We start from the raw sequence: 16,011 nt of genomic DNA, 5'->3' as shown, positions 1-16,011 counted from the left end.
TTCCATAGCTAAGCTGCAGACAAGGCAGAGACAGAGAAACCTCTCTGAACTCGACATTTGGTTGTGTAACTCTTCAAAAGCCACGAGTATTCGGCCGATCTTCCTCCAAAAGGTGTTGCTGTGAAACGGTGCTAAACGATGCACAGCGTAAACAGAGACATTAAAGGGGGCGTGGGGGGATGTGTGAAATATTGCTATCACCTATTTGTATTTTCAGTTTTCCTCTTCAAAGAGAAACAAGCCCAAAAGCCCACGGAAAAGGGGAGTTTGCCAAAGGCAGCATCTGCCCGGGGGTGAGGTAACTTGATAGGCTGCTGATACTTAAAGCAGTTTGGGGAATGGAGGCACTCCTAATCCTGGGAAATGGTCAAACAGGGGAGGACTGCGGTGGAAAAGGTGGAAAAGGAAAGGATTAGGTCTGAGTATTGAAAGCCCCTGTTTATGCTTGAGCTCTGGCATCTGGATTTGCTGGAGGGTGAGTGAAGAGGGTTACGGGACAGAAGAAGAGGAAAAATGTGTGGGCTGGGAGCAATTTCTTGCTGGTGCTTTAAGATTGAGGAGATTTGACAGATTCCTGCCCTGAATCTCCCTATGCCAAGTGGAGGATTTTTGGAGGCCTGTGTAGAAAAACAGCTCAACTCTCTGTCTGGTTTTTGTGTCCTAGAAAATGCATCTGTCTGCCTGCCTGGCACTCGTGGCCTTTACATCTAAACAGCATCTCCTAATTCAGCGGGAGGACAGGATGCACCAGGAAAGAGGTCACCTGCCAGGCACTGAAAGCTGCATGGCATTGAAAAAAACCCCTCTTTCCCTTCCAGTCTGTCAGAATGAGGGACCAGAAAGGGTCTGGCTGCGTGTGTTTAGTGGTAATGGGACATGAAGCACATTTGGGTCTCACCTGTCGGGAAATTCAGCTCCAAGTTTCCCTTCAGGATGTCTCATTTTCACCCAAAGCCTGCAGGGTGAGGGGACCTGGAGAAACTCCTGCTGTGACTGGATGTGAGGGGCTCCAAGAGAGAGAGACTTTGGACAAGGGCCTGGAGTGACAAGGCAGAGGGTAAAGGCTGAGGACGTCCTGCTGACATGACTCTCTTCACTTGAATGCTCACGTGGGGCTCTGTGGCCCCTCTCCCTTCATTCCCAAAAAAGTCCCTGCTCATCCAAGGCTGTTGATGTGACCATATTAGGCCCAGTGGTCAGGCTGGAGCTGGCGGTGACACAGCTGAGTGATGACACCCTGTCTGCTGTGACAAAAACTCCTTCCCTCATTCCAGATAACGATAATGGGGGGGGATATTTATGAATAAGCAAATTTCCAGAGGACAAGAAGCCATGAAGTCAGCTCAGCTCTCTGGGGACACAGGATTTCATGCTGAGTGGGATCCATCCCAGGACTGTTGGATTGGTGTAAATGGAGCAGTTTCTGGTTTGAGTGCCTGGAGATGTGCATGCCTGTCAAATACTAATAGCTGTAAGTAAGTGATGACCCCTGTGTGACTTGGGTAAGCCTTGTCCAAACCCTTACATGTTTCAGAATCATTCAAGCCTTGATCTGACATCCACTAATTGGAATAGTCTTTCTGGCAGACTAAATATTTGCAGATTCCCTTTCCCTGGTGGTGCAGGCGAGCGCTGGAGTCTCAGCTCTGACATCCTCCTGGCACTGTGTCCTGGGTACCATCCCCAGGGAGGGGGAGACTGGCCTTGGACGTTCTCTGGATTCGATTAGCATCACATCTCCTGGCCCCCATCCCAGTCCTGCTCTCTGCTCTTTCTTTTTTCCCCATTATCCTTAATTTTTTTTTCAAATAAAAGGAATATTTTTTATCAGCATCAGATTTTGAGGGAGGCTGAGTGCGTCAGGAGTCACTTAAAAGATTCAAGGCAGTTGCTGAGCTTGTTGACTTTTTTCAGGGCTACTTCTTTTCCCAGAGGGAGGATTTTGTGACTTAACTGTGGCAAAGCCCCGGGGTGAGGGAGCTGCCAGCCACAGCTTTGGGTTGAGGTGGTCAGCTCCATGGGAAGGCGCTACCGGAATGACAGAGATGTGGTGAGACTCAAAATAATTGCTTAATTCCCCATTTTACTATAGCCTGCCTTTATAGCTTTTGCTGCCTCAGCTCCCTGGATGATGAGCAGAGTTAATCAGTCCTTTTTTCCATCCTTTCATCTGCACTTCTTACTGCATGTCTGCGAGCTTTCCCCTACATCATAGTGTAGGAAAGGCTGCACTGGGTTAGCCTCTCTGAGGGAAGCTGCAGGAACTCATGGCAAGAGTGATCAAGCCTGAATACAGCAAGAACTGTTTTGGTGTTGCCCTCATTTTGTTCCAGGACCTTAAAAGACATTTATTCTCCATCCTCCTTCCATTGCTGGCATTTTTTACTGAGGTAGTGGACTCACCATCTGAGGAAATGGCAGTGGCACATGGTGTGACTTTGGGTGTCCTGTGCAGGGCCAGGGGTTTGACTTTGATGATCCTCATGGGTCCCTTCCACCTCAGGCTATTCCGTGATTCTGCGACTCTGGGCTGGGTGCTGCTGTAAGGAATGTCATGGAGAACCCCAAAGGCCCCTTCACAGCAGCACCAGGTGGGGCACTTGCTCTGTGCCCCTCTCAAGCCTCACACAAGGCACAGTTTGTTCCACATCTCTTTTCCACCACTGCAACATTTTTCAAACCCGCCTGAACTATTTCACGGGTTGCTGGGGGCAAAATACAAATGCCCAGTATCACTGACAGTCCCAGAAACCACGTGAGGTGGCTTCATTTCCACTTCCCTGTCAGCCCAGGGAGTGCAAGAGTGCTTCTGGCTGTTCTTTATTGGGAGCTGTGGGGAGTGGCAGAACCCACCAAACTCCTGATCTGAACTCCAGCACAGCACAGAACAGGCACTTTCACCTCAAAACTGGACTGGGCCCAGTGACCTGGATTTGTTTAAAGGATCTTTTCCTGAAGGCACCCTAATGATTGGCCAACACTTCAACCATTCCTTGATAGATTGCCCCAGGCTGTCAACCTCCCCCTCCACTTTACAGGGCTCACTTGCTCATAACCAATGCTTTTTTGGCTTCAGCTCCCGGCTCTTGGCTCTTGCTATTTTTTTTTTTCTTTGAGTAGAGCCCTTTATTATCCCCTCGTGCTAAGCTAATATGATTGTAGCTCTTGCTGGAAGTGTGGCAGCGGGTTTCTCCTCTGAACCCGTGACAGCTCTTACCCCATCTCTCCGCTCAATTAAGAGAGTTCTCGTAACCAGCGAAACGGGGGAGGCTTGGACAAGCCCGGCCCAGGATTTGGCAGGAGGGATGTCCTCTGTTCCCAAAGCTGTCACCCAGCAGTGAACTCGCACGCAGGTTTCTTTCTCACGAGTCAATAGTGCAAATCCAGGATCCCTACTCAGGAACTGATTTCGACATGTACCTAAGGAGGGCTCTAAGTGTTTTACCAACACAATGGGTACTTAAGCGAGTCATCAAGTGCTCTCTTCTGAAGGCAGTAGGGCTGAGGCAAAGTTAAATCCCTGCTGTGTCAGCGTAATGCTGCCCCGAGAGCACTGCCGTGGGAGAACACAGCCCTGCTGCTTCTCTGCTCCGGGCTCAGGAAATCACGGACTGGTTTGGGTTGGAAGGGACCTTAAAGACCATCTCGTTCCACCCCCTGCCCCGGGCAGGGACACCTGCCACTAGCCCAGGTTGCTCCAAGCCTCATCCAACCTGGCCTTGGACACTTGCAGGGATGGGGCAGCCACAGCTTCTCTGGGCAACCTGTGCCAGGGCCTCCCCACCCTCATAGTGAGGAATTTCTTCCCAATATCCCATCTAAGGCTGCCCTCTTTCAGTTTGAAGCCATTCCCCTTGTCCTGTCACTAAATACCCTTCCACAATAGTCCCTCCCAATACCCTTCTACAATAGACTCTCTTGTGGGTCCTCTTTGGATCCCAGTTCATCAGATCACTCTGTGCTCCAGCGCCACCCCAGACAGCCTGGCAGTTCTGCCCGTGCTCATGCGGGGTGGGAGATGTTTCCCACGGGGTTTCTGGGAGCCCCCTGGTTCCACCTCACAGACTGCCTGGCACTCCTGTCCTGGGGACACTTGTGCTGCCCTTTTCACCACCACCCCTCTCATCCGCCCCTCCAGCGTCCTCCAAAGCCTGCTGAAGTAAAAACACTTCTTTTGTCAACTCCGACAGCCTTCAGCTCAGGCTCCCAGCGTGTGCCTGCTGCTCTCCCTTCCAGCCACAGCTCAGACACTGTGTCTGGCAGCTCCTGGCACCCCCAGCCTCAGCTCTGAGCCACGGCCAAGGGCTTCACGCCCTGCTCGGGGGCCCTGCGTGTGCCTCCATCCCCAGTGCCAGCCCTCGCACCCTGTCCATGTGCAGCCCTGGGCAGGGCAGGGATGTGGTTGTGCTGGGCAGGGCAGGGATGTGGCTGTGCTGGGCAGGGCTGGAGCTGCACAGGCTGGACAGGGTGTCTGGGGGCCCTCCTGCAGCACACACAGGCACACATGAGCCCTGTGCACCTCCCGGCGCTGCTCCAATGACCCCAACATAAAGAAGGTGGGAACCTCTGCTCTGCTCTGCAGGGACAGGATTCCTGGATTAACAAGCCACCAACACCCAGTTCACTTCCCTGTCCTCAGCAGCGAGCATAATGGTTCCCCCTCTGCCTCTAACAAAAGTAATAAAAAGAAAAAAATTAAAATAGAAAATTCCTGAACAATGGGGTTTTTTTCCCCCCCTCTATTGTATTTTTTCTTCTTTTGCTGCTAGCATCAGTAAGCGGGGGTACTTCCCCACTCTTAAAATTAAAACAATCCAGACAAACAATATGTCGAGCTCTGTCCTGCTTCCTGCTGCAATTATTCCTCGTGTTTGGCCTCAGATCAGAGGCAGCAGCAATCTCTATAAATACGACAGTGGAGCAGAGCTATTTCCAACAGAAACGCCTCCCGAATCATGTCAGGAATTTATGAGGCTGAGAACGGGCCAAGACTGAAATATGTTCTGGATCAAATGGCATTGCATAGGTGGCTCTGATCAGCTTGGCAGTGCTGGGATGAAGGAGGAATCCTCCAGATGGAGGAGTGGAGGGATATTTATTGATTTAAAAAAATAATAAATTAAAGCTGAGAGTGACATGAAAAGGCACTGGTATTTTAAAACTCAGGCTCTGCCAGGCAGAGCCAGCAAGGAAAAAGCTTTAACAAGTCTAGACTCCTCTGTGTGTGTGTGTGTGTGTGTGTGCACTACTCTTAATGCTACATCCCCCTGGACCACTTTGTGCCTGGTACACAGGAGGAAGCAGTACCCACACTCCTACCTTTCCCCCTCTCAGTGCCACTGTCCTGGGGGTAAGCTTGCAGATTTGGGGCCCCTTCTCACTGCAAACCATTTGGAGAAGGTGTCATCCCGTGGGTTTTTGTTCAGTGTCCGCCTCCCATCGTGTAAAGGAAAATAATTTGCCCATCTGAGAGCACATGAGGTTGGACAGAGCCACATCAGCCTCCTAAACCCCAAAATCTGAGAGGAGGGAGGGAGGCAGAGCCATGGGGAGAGGGGCTGGCCTGGGCTCAACACTCCCAGCTCGGAAGGTGCAGCACTGAGAACCTGAAAGCTGAGAGTTGCAAACGAAGCACCAACATCTATTTTCTTTTACTGCACTTGCAGACACTCAGTGTTAGATCTTTTCACCCCTTTTTCCTGAACCATGAGATGGCCAGTGCTGCAGGTCCCAGCTCTCACTTGTGCACCAGTTCAGGCAGACCAAGGCTTGCTTTAATAAATAAATTGAACATAAAGCAACTTAGAACATAAGAGAGCCTTAGATCGGGATTTTCCAGGGGTGAACTCTTGGTTCACGCCTTAATAGGGGTTTTGGGCAGGAACAGCTGTGTCATGGTGTGATGGGTTTGGCTGATTGAGTTAACTTTCTTAATAGTAATTAGCACAAGCTATGCTTTGGATCTGTGCTGAAAACACACAAGATGAGGTATCAGGGGAGCATGGAGAACATTTTTGTGCATATGCCAGTGTTTAGAAGCAATGCCTGCCCTTATCATTCACATGCCAGCTCAGGGATGGGGTATAAACTCTGTTTTTCACTGATAATATATGTGATGAGGGGAGCTTGAAGGGAAAAAGATTTTAAGAGTAAATGAAGATATCCTACAGAGCCACTGGGAAGGGCCTGTCTACTGCTGAAGTGAGCATGGCTTGGAGCTGCCACGTTTCACAGAGGGAGATAAGCAGCAAAAAAAGAGAATATTGGTTAAAGTGTCCCTTGTCTTAAGGCTAAAATCTCCTGCAGCTTCAGCAGGAGTTCCTGGGGACAAAATGTGGGTCTGGTATATTTGCATAAATAAATAAAACTGTACCTTAGGCTCTCTTATGTCAGAAGGTAGGATGGTATTGCAAAGGCCCTTTTTTTTTTCTTTTCTTTTTGAAGTATCTTGTCAAAGCTTTGTCTCTGCCAGCAGCTGGGTAGGACACTCCCTGTGTGCACGGGGTCCAGTGGAGCCATTCTTTGGTCACTGCCTTTGTAAGGACGAGGTTCTGGGTAGACACGACTCCTTAAAGCGACTTCCCCAGCTTGTGAAGATTTAATTTCATTCCTAGGAGGCAGATGAAGTCAATTTAAGGGCGAGATGTTGCCCCTCCTCACACCTCCAGAGCCCGGGGGCCGTGCTGGGTGCTCGAGTCCTCTCCAGCCCCTCTGCACATGAGCTGCAAATATTGAAACTTCTTGGCTCCCCCTCACCATGTGTAACTCAAACCCTCCTGGGTGCGACCCCTGACTTCTGCCTCAAACCTTACAACTTGTATATCATTACTGAGTTCCTGTCCCATCATTCCTGGGCCTCCTTTGGACTTTTCCATCGGCTTCACTGGAGGTGGAGTTCCCATCTTTTTCCAATATTCTTCCCTCATTCCTGGGGCCGGTCCATAACACATAATGTTCCTCTTCATGTTCCTGCCAGGTGGGCCTTTATTAGTTTTTTGGTCTGGAGTTGGACCATTGTGTGGATCCTTGTGTGACTAAGCCCTGGACAATAACAGGATTCTGTGTATTCATTAGTGTTTCCATCAGCACTTCCAGGGCTAAAATGTCCCCAATTAAAACAAATTAAAAAAAAAAAAAAAAAAAAAAAAAAAAAAAGAAAGAAAGAAGAAGAATCAGAAACCATCCACTCCTACCCTTTACTTGCAAGAGCCATCTCATCAATGAAACAATGCTCCCAAAATTTGGCTTCAGATGTTACAGCCTAAGCACAAACCTCTGACAGTTTTTTATTGCTGTTTCCTTCAACACTGGTCAATATTTGCATAATAAAGTTTTTTTGATGCTGGAATGCGGTGATGCCTTTGGAAACAAACCCTGGCTCTGTCGGGAATGCCTCTCAGAATGAAAGAAATGTCTGAATATCCTTCATTTGTGCAGGGATTTCCCTTGCAGTAGCTTGGCCGGCCTTGGTGGAGTAATAGCTAAAAGAGACCTTGTGTCCTGTTATTTTCTCCTTTCTCTTTGTGCTTCAGAGGTCAAGATTGTATAAGCTGCAGATCTGCTAAACTGGAAGAAAATCTGATAATGGCTGTAAAGGCACGACAGAAGATGCAGCTGGATTTTTGCTGGGGAAGCAGCTGTGGAATGTGTTTGGAATGGGCAGGATGTGGGGAAATACCTGAAGGCTGGGCACTCTGTTGTGCTGGGGACTTAACCAGGGCTATCTGTGGAGACTTGCTGGGGTTTGAGTGTTGCCATGTGTCTTATCAAAGGAAGGTTTCTCGGAGGCACAATTGTCACCCCAGAAAAGCGAGCAGTCGGATGAACATTCATCTCACAAACCATTTCCAATGTCTGCACTGGCAAAAACCTTCATTGCCTTCTGAGGACATGGTTCCCCTAACCCCACAATAACTGGGTCCCCTAACCCCACAGTAGCTGAGTCCCCTAACCCCACAATAACTGGGTCCCCTAACCCCACAATAACTGGGTCCCCTAATCCCACAATAACTGGGTCCCCTAACCCCACAATAGTTGATTCCCCTAGCCCCACAATAACTGAGTCCCCTAACCCCACAGTAACTGGGTCCCCTAACCCCACAGTAACTGGGTCCCCTAACCCCACAGTAATTTCCTCTGTGCTGCTGAAGCAGAGAGGGCTGTGCTCCCGTTCAGCCCTGCAGTCCTCACAGCCTGGTTTGTTCAGTCACACCCAGCCCAGGGTTGCCATCAGACTGGCTGGTCCACAGCAGCCCTCAGCCCCCTCTGGGTCCTGTGTGATGCCCCACGGCCCCAGTTTGTGGGAATTACTGGAGGAGGGGTGTGTGGGGTTCAGTTGCAAGGCTCTGGGACGTGGCACGGGCTGTGCTCAGCCTGCCAGAGCAGTGTTGTCACAGCAAGAACAGGGGAGGTGTTCCGAGCCCTGAGGTGTGGCACAAAGACCTGTGGGGGTGTTGGAAGGTGCAAAACTCGCTGGGCTGGGCAGGGCAGAGGGAGCCAAGAGTGGGGCAGTCCCACCAGCAACACCTGCCCTGCTGAACAGAGGGGAAGGGGCTGGTTCACTGGCCCCTCGTGTCCTCTGACAGCCCTTCCCACAGACCACACCGTTACTAAAGAGTGTGGCTTCACATGAGAGTATCAGGCTCAGCACTTCCCAGACAAGGAGAAAACAGCCACTGGTCTCCTGCCACTCAGATGAACTGGTCCCACTTTCCTGGAGGTGAGTGTCTGTTTGTCATTCCTGCCATATCGGAGTGATCCTCGAGCTGATGGGAAAGCCAAAACATTCTCTTGCAGAGAGGGGGGGGGGAAGGGAAATACAGATAAAAATGTCACCCCAGTAATCTGTGCCTTTCCAGTGACCCATGTCCACAGCCCTGACAAGGGTCACCTTGGTGAAGAAACCCCCCCTTTGTCCCATGTAAATCAACAGTTTTGTGCAACATCATAACAGAGCAGTTATATCTTCTCAGCATCTTCCTTCCTATGTTGTGCAAAAGTTGGCTAATCCATCCCAAATGTTCCAGATGTTTTATGACCGAATGCACATTAGCCTGGCTAGCAATCACTCACAAAAGGGCTTGTTAGGCAGCTCTTTGCCATTAACTATTTTTTTTGCTCAGACATTAAACATCTTTACCCACCTAGATCATAAAATGTCTTCCCAGCCCTGCAGCCTGTTAAAAAGTGTGCCTGCAGCCACGTGCTGTCACATCTGGAAAGGGCTGTGCTGTCATAATGGCTTCAATCCACTTTTCAGCAGAAGACACACAGAAATTGAGCCGGATCCAGCAAATCCCTTGGGAGCCGTTCCACACCGAGCACCTGAGAGTCACTGCCTCTGCTCCAGGCTCTGCACAGGCTGCTGGGGCTCAGTGCTGTTTGCAGGTGAGCCTCCAGGACTGATGTTGGATGAGGCTGCCAGGCTGCAGTGATGCAATTCTCCCCACTCCAGCAGTTCTGTCCCTGACTCTGGCTCTGCACGTTTTGAACTGAGTGACCCCGGGACCCCGGGGCGTGATTCCTTCTCTGGTACTTCTGAAGTAATATCTTCTTCTCTGGAAAAGAGGCCTTTGTAGAAACACCAGGCTTGACCATGGCTTATTTAACAAGTGATTTGGGTCAGGATACAATTCCAGTGTTTGCTGCAGTGCTGGTAGGGACTGGGTGCTCTCTGCTTAGCAGAGAATCACAGAACAGTTTGGGTTGGAAGGAACCTTAAAGACCATCCATTCCACCCCCCTGCCATGGGCAGGGACACCTTCCACTAGCCCAGGTTGCTCCAAGCCCTGTCCAACCTGGCCTTGGACACTCCCAGGGATGGGGCAGCCACAGCTTCTCTGGGCAACCTGTGCCAGGGCCTCCCCACCCTCCCAGCCAAGAATTCCTTCCCAATATCTGATCTCTTATCCATGAGATGAGATGCCTGTTAACTCATTCTCTTGTTTCCCAGTTGTCTCCACTCTGTGGTGTGGTGAAACTCCTGACCCCTACACAAGACCACCCCAGGAATCCCACCATGTGTCACACCATTAGAAAGAGAGAAATGTTTCTTCCTTAAAAAAATGCCTCCAATGTCACAAATCCAGCATTGGAAATCTTTCTGAGGAAAAGACTTTTCTCTTGGTGAACATAGACACGTTTTCACTCCCAAGTTTGATTTCAAGCCAGGAAGGACAAAAGTCCTTTTCATGAAAATTTTAAAAACTGGGAAAGAAGTACAAAGTTTACAAATTCCTTTCAATGCTCCTCCTTATTTTACCATCATTACTGGAAACCCACTGGACCTGAAACCTTTCTGGCTTGAAAACCAATCAGGTGATACTTTAAAATACAGCCTTGAGAAGCAATCAGTGACTTCATTCCCTTCTTTTCCTTGGTTGTTCCACTTTCTTTTCTCCATGGTTCCCAACCCTCCGCCTTCCAGACCACCCTTAAACCTACTACCTGCCTTTCTGTGCACACAAAGGGCCCAGATTTCCCACTCATTTCTACACCCCAGGTCACAACTGGCTGCATGTGCTTCAAGCAGCCCCACACAGGCTGTGTGAGGAGCTCTGGAGCCAAGCAGCACTCCTGATTCCCTTGGCAGAGCCTTTCCCAGGGCTGCAGAGCAGTGATGGAGTGGGTGTCTGTGCCCACACACACACTCTGCTGCACCCTCCGTGCAGGCTGTGAGCTGGGCCAAGGAGAGCTCTGCATCTCCTGATCTTCCCTCTCCTGGCAGGGAGCTCTGGGAGGAGAGGGCCCTCTCTAGAAAAGGCTGCAGCATCTGTTTGCCAGGGAGGGAGAAAACCACACTACAAGGACCCCATCTGTTTTCTGTCTTGACATGAAGCCAGAGAAGCCAGTTGGATTTTCTTCTCCCCAGATGCTCGTGGGGCTCAGCTCCTCACCCTTCTATCCATGCACCCTTCTATCCACGGAGGGGTTTGGTGGTGCCATGAGATCTTGTGGACAGGTTCTCCAGCCTCCTGCTGAGCTTCTCAGGGCAGGGAGATCTCTGCTCCCCCTGCAGACCTCCCCCTGTGGTACCTGAGCTCCTCCATGCTCTCGGGGATGGTGCAAAGACCTCTGTGGCCCAGGGGACACCCCATGCAATGAACCTCTCAGGAGTTCCCTCCTGAACCCCCAGCTCCCAAAGCTGACTGTGCTGAGGGCACAGGGCAGCCACCCACTTCTGCAGCATCTGGTGATCAACCCCTGGCCCTTGTGGTGTGCTCCTCTCTCTGAACAGCACACAGGGGATGTCATAGAGGATCTCTGTCTGAGCCCACACCAGCCAGGGGGTGCAGACACACCCAGGCATGGCCACACCAGCAAAGGGCAGGGATCACTGACAGAGCTCAGCAGGGCTGGAGTCGTCCGTGTGGGGGTTAAAAACCAGCTGGCTGCAGGCTGTGCTGTGCCCCAGGCCGTGGGCAGCCAGGGAACAGCCCCCAGCCTGCTGTATTCCCCACTCACACACAGCCAGTGCAGGTACCTCCCGAGCCCAGGCCAGAGGTGTGACTTCCAACACATCCCTCCCTTTGGCAGGGCCTCTTGGCTGGGCTGGGACATTCCCCTGTGGAGCACTGCAGGCTGCTGTGATGCCAGTGGTCCTCGTTTGGGCAGGTCCCTCTGGCCTTGCCCCACCTGCTGCAGAACTGGACCTTCCCCCCTTTCTCTGATCCAGGGAATTTTACACAAGCTGGGGTGGGCACCCAGAGGAACACGGGACTCAGGACAGGAGCACAGTGTCCCCTTAGTGCCCCACGCCGTCCATGAGCAGCAGGACCTGTTCTGGGAGAAACAGTTTGGCTGGTGGGGTTTCTGCAAGTGAGAATAATGTGGTCCAGCTGGTAGCTCCAGAGCTGGGATTTAAGCCCAGCAGCTTGGTCAAGGTCCAAACAGAAAGCTTAGCCATAGCTGGGACACCACATTTAAAGGATATTAGGGTTTTCCACTCTAAAGCACACTCTCATGAAGTCCTGCTTATACCAAGCACAAAGGAGAGCAGGAAAATTAATTGGTGTTTCACATAGAAATGCCTTTCTTTGACTTATTTCGCCCACACATTTAACATGTTTCACGGGCAATTTAGCCAGAATGGAGACGGGAACTCAGCTCCAAGATTTTGGGATTATTGTCACTAAATTAATTCAAATAATAAAACTAATTCACCCAGCTCTACAAGGAGTGCAGTTACTTTGTTTTTTCTTCTAAGTATCCCAAGTATAATTGATCATTTAGTAAACTGGTGCTGAACTCCTCTGGCAGCGTGTGCTACCTTAATCAGAGAAGTTCTGGGCTCTTTTACACAAGGATGAAGCAGGTCCCTGATGCCAATTCCTTAACAGTGCTTATAAAGGGAGTCCAGGATGAAGGAGCCCAGTGACAGAGCTGGCATATCCAGGCAGGTGGGATATCATCCAGCTGGGATGCTCTTGAAACCTCAACTCCCTGCCAGAGTTTGCTGGAACTGGACACTGAGAGAAACAGGCGTGCGAAGGGATGGAGGCTGGACATACGAACATCCATGAAGGAGGGAGAAGAATGGCAAAAAAGGCTTAAATCCTTAGCAAATTGGCGTCCAAAATGCAGTTCTTCCAGTTTACCAGACCTTGCCACCTCTCCCACAGCTCTCAGCCCTGACAGACAGACTCTGGCCAAGTTTTCCAGGAGATTTAGGATATTGCCACTCCCAAGCGTTCATTCCTTTCCTCCCCTCTGCCAGGCCTGAGTAACCCTGTGTGAGGAGCAGGAAATGCTCACAGGTGCTCAGATGCCCACAGGCACACCTATCCATTGTCACTCCTGGAGTTCAGTTGTCCCAGGGACTGATCCAGAGGCTTCGGGAGAAAATTAAATACCCCAAGTGCTGCTTCCTATTTTCCTTCCCGCTGCACTGTCCTTCCCATCCACCAGCTTGGTGGTTGGACACCTCTTCCCACCTCCTTACTGCATCCATCACAGTTCCAAGTGCCTCTGGAGGCTCCTTGGATCCCGTGGATGCCCGTGGGCTCCAGCAGGGCTTGCGGACTGTCAGTACCTTGGGTGGGATATTCAGCACCTCAGCCTGCCCGTGCTGGAGGAGGGAGCCCAGGCCATCATCACCCAGCTCTGGGCTGGTCTGCAACGACAACTCCATCTTTCCCCTCTTTTAATCATGCAAACTGCGTGGGAATATAAAGGATACGGGGGGAAAAAAAAAAAAAAACAAAACGGGGCATAAAATACAACTGTATTTTTACAAAACGTTCTTCTAGCTAATATAGTACACAGTCCAGTGCACTTTACAAGGCAGGCCCTCTAAAACCTGCTACCAAACACCAGAATACATCTGTTCAGCTGGTATAAATCATTGCTGCTGATTTACACCAGCTGAGAGCCAGGTCACAATTGCCTAATTAAATAGCTTCTCTTTGAGCAAAAGAGCTATACTTGAAAAAAAGTGCAACTGTGAATTACTTTATATTGCCCTTTGATGGGAAGAGAGAGAAAGAGAGGGGGGAAAAAAAAAGCAAAAGTGAGCAGAAGAAAGAAAAAAGAAGGGAAGAAAATAAGGAAAGATGGAAATAAAAAGGGAGAGAAATTTATTTATTTATGTTGGGAGTTCAGTCCCTTTCATTGTGAGAGAATGGGAAAGTTTGGGAAGCCCAGACTAAATAGCTTGCAATGATAACAGGGTGATCCTGAGAGCAGTAAAACTAATTTATTGGGCTGAGTTTATCTGATTCAAGGGAAAGTGAGTTCTGCTGAGTGCAGCTCTGACTGTGCTCGTGTCTGACAAGACTCACAGTTCAGATGCACAATTACATTAAGCAGATGTGGCCCATTAAGGAGCTGAGCCTGAAAATGTACTTTATCCTGTCAGGGCAAATCCAAACTGAAAACTTTGGGCCTTTAAAAAAAAACCAACAAAAAACCCAAAACAACCAACCCAAACTGCAAGAAGATGTTCTATTTTGGGTTTCATTGCTTTTATCTCTTTTGTGTCAGTCATAGTGATGATAAATATAAACCCATCTCCACTGGATTTCTACCATAACCCCATCACCTGCCCTCAGCTAGAACAGAGAACAGTCCCTGAGCATGAAGCCCAGCAGAGCCAGTGGTGGGGTCAGTTATAACCCAGAATCAGTGAGGCTGGGAATTAGTTACAAAGCTGGGAAGGAACACTTGTTCTGGATTAAAATGGGACAAAAGACACAATGATAAAGTAGTCACCACAGGATTCAATTCTCACTATTGAATTTAGGTGTCTAAAAGGCACTTTGGAGTATCTTTCCCCCTGACAGCTGATCTTTCTTTTTGCTTTGCCTTATATCAGCTCATTCTTCACGACTCCTTTATTCTGCTGTATTTCATCCAGGGCACACAGCACTGAGAGGAATGTCCCAAAGTGCAGCTGGATTATCAGCAGCGAGGAAGAAGGTCAATCTCGTTACACTGGCCAAGCTCATTTTGAGGAGGAAAAGCAGGATGCTGAAAGCATGGTCAGTGTGTTTCGTGCAGGAAGATCTCTCAGCTTATCTGAGTCTCCTGAAGGTAAGCCAGGGCACTTAGGCTATTAACCAGATGACACAGAGTAATGGAAAATATTCTGCAGGGAGAAATCCTCTGCCAGCAATTCAGTGTTCGTGTAAAACACAGTCACTGCATGGCATTCATTTGGTTCTTTGAAGTTCCTTTGTTTACCCTTTATTATCTGAAATATTCTCCTTAATGGTTGGGAAAAAAAAAAGAGTTGCTTTGTACCAGAGCAATTATCAATATGAGTCAAGTTCAGGGGCCTTGAGTCTGACATTTAATTGCAAGTGCACAGTGCACTTGAATGGTTTGATTTTCTTTATAAACTCCATGAAAAGGAATTTTTTTAGTTTCCTTGGAATTCTGTGCAAATCCCGAAATGAAAATATTCCCTCTAATGGAGAGAAGAGGAAAAAGTGAATCTAACCAGCTACACTGACATGTTTACAATGCTTGATTTCGTTCACTGAGTTTCCTTGTTTTATTTGGAAGTGTCTTTAAGCAATTTCTGTAACACAACACATGTAATCATTTGGGGCATAGGCGTTATTTAGGCTCATTCTTTGATGCTGATAGTCCAGCTATAATTAATAACTAGTTAGCTTGGTTTATAGCAAAGCCAAACATCAAAACAGAAGGACTTCTATGACAAGCATCAGGCTAAGGAGAAACCTCACCCGACTTCCCCCATCAGCTCAGTGGCCTGGTGTCAGCGGCACTGAGGAGGCAGAGTGAGCCCCATGGCTTTGCAGAGCTCATTTTTGGGTGTCACCCAGTTGGCTGGTCCCTGGTGGAGCTGGAAGAGCCCTCGGGAGCAGTGCTGTGGGGGGAAGGAAGTGTCCTGGAGTCCTTGCCTGAGCAGATGCAGGGGAGCAATGCCACTGCCAGGGGTGTCTGCTGAATGTTCCTCCTCCAGCCCTGGTGGGCAGAGAACGCCCATGGGGACAAGGTCCCTTGGGTCCTGTGCAGAGCCTCCAGGGGCACCAGATGCTTCCCTGCTGAGAGGAGCCCTCTGGCCAGTGGAGGGGAAGTTCTGTGGGAGCTGTGACCGCCCTAAATCAGACCATGCTCTGCAACTGCCCCCGGGTGCTCTCCTGTCACCCCCGGGGCTGCTCCTCGGTGTGGGCACACAGGGAGCTGCTGGCCCTGCTCTCCCCTTCCCCCTGGTGCACAGACACCCCCAGCTCTGCTCCCAGCCTGCACACTGCCTGCAGCAGGGAGGGTTAACCTGCCCCAGCAGCCCTGGACAGAGCAGGAGTTCAGGAAAGAAAACAGTTTTCCTGCGCGAGCCTGGCCCTGGTCAACATGTGCAGCACTTTGTAAAACTAATTGCATCTCCAGCAGGTAGGGAGTGGAAAGGGGCTGCAGGGAGGGGGCTGTTCTCAGTGGCTGCAGCAGCAGAGGAAGATCTGAATCCTCCTCTGCGTGATCAGCCTCACAGACCTGGGGGCATTGCATTGGCACCGGCACAGGGTGCCCAGGGAAGCTGTGGCTGCCCCA

The sequence above is a fragment of the Pipra filicauda genome, unplaced genomic scaffold (assembly GCF_003945595.2).
Source record: "Pipra filicauda isolate LSUMZ 115617 unplaced genomic scaffold, ASM394559v2 scaffold352_size854550_pilon, whole genome shotgun sequence".
Lineage (NCBI taxonomy): Eukaryota > Metazoa > Chordata > Aves > Passeriformes > Pipridae > Pipra > Pipra filicauda.
Note: the sequence above shows the minus strand (reverse complement) of the source record.